The sequence below is a fragment of the Platalea leucorodia genome (genome assembly GCF_965183815.1).
Source record: "Platalea leucorodia genome assembly, chromosome: 1".
NCBI classification, from domain to species: domain Eukaryota; kingdom Metazoa; phylum Chordata; class Aves; order Pelecaniformes; family Threskiornithidae; genus Platalea; species Platalea leucorodia.
The window spans coordinates 48,671,775-48,672,550 of record NC_138823.1 but is presented as its reverse complement, the minus strand read 5'-3'; positions in this window follow the sequence as shown (position 1 = coordinate 48,672,550).

Here is a 776-nt window from a genome sequence, read left to right as displayed (position 1 = left end):
ATTTGTCTTGCATTCCTTTGAAGTATGATAGTTAACCTTATTTCCTGATTTTTTTTTTTTTTAATCTTTTATTTCCTTAAAAGAAAAATATATACTCGCATACAATGCTAATACCCTATGTGGTGATGCCATAAATCCCTTAGGATAGCAACTTTGATGGGTGGTAACCCATTAGGAGAAAAATATATTTTTGAATATTATTTTACATATATACAATATATATATATTTAATTTTCAATCAAAATATAAAGTTTTCTAATGTATTCATCAGTATTTTTTTATGTGAAAAATGAAAAAGTTTTTTGTATCTCAGTTTGTATAAGTTAAAAATTAACAAGGTATTTGATATCCACCAGTAATGTTTTTTTATTTCTACAGAATTAAAAGAAAACAAAGAAACAGTGAGTTAAAAAGCTTTCCGTCTCCAAAGCCAAATACAATAAAATTTTGAAGCTGAATAGTTAATTAAAAGGACAACACCAAGTTTTGCATTTGAAGTAACCACAAAGAATAGGAAATGTAATCTAAGTAGAAACTAGCATTACTATATTAACATAATCTAAAGAAAAAGTATTTTAATCCCTTATTTTTGATGGAATGTGTCTAGCAGAGATAAAAAAAAATTGTTGCATATTTGAAGTAAGAGTTACTTACACTCTCACCAGTCTACATTAATTTCGATAAACCTCTCCCCCCCTCAATTCCAAAATACCTAATATCACAAAAGTACGACAGCCGCTTATTTACAGTTTTTTTCAGCACAGTGAAAGGCACAT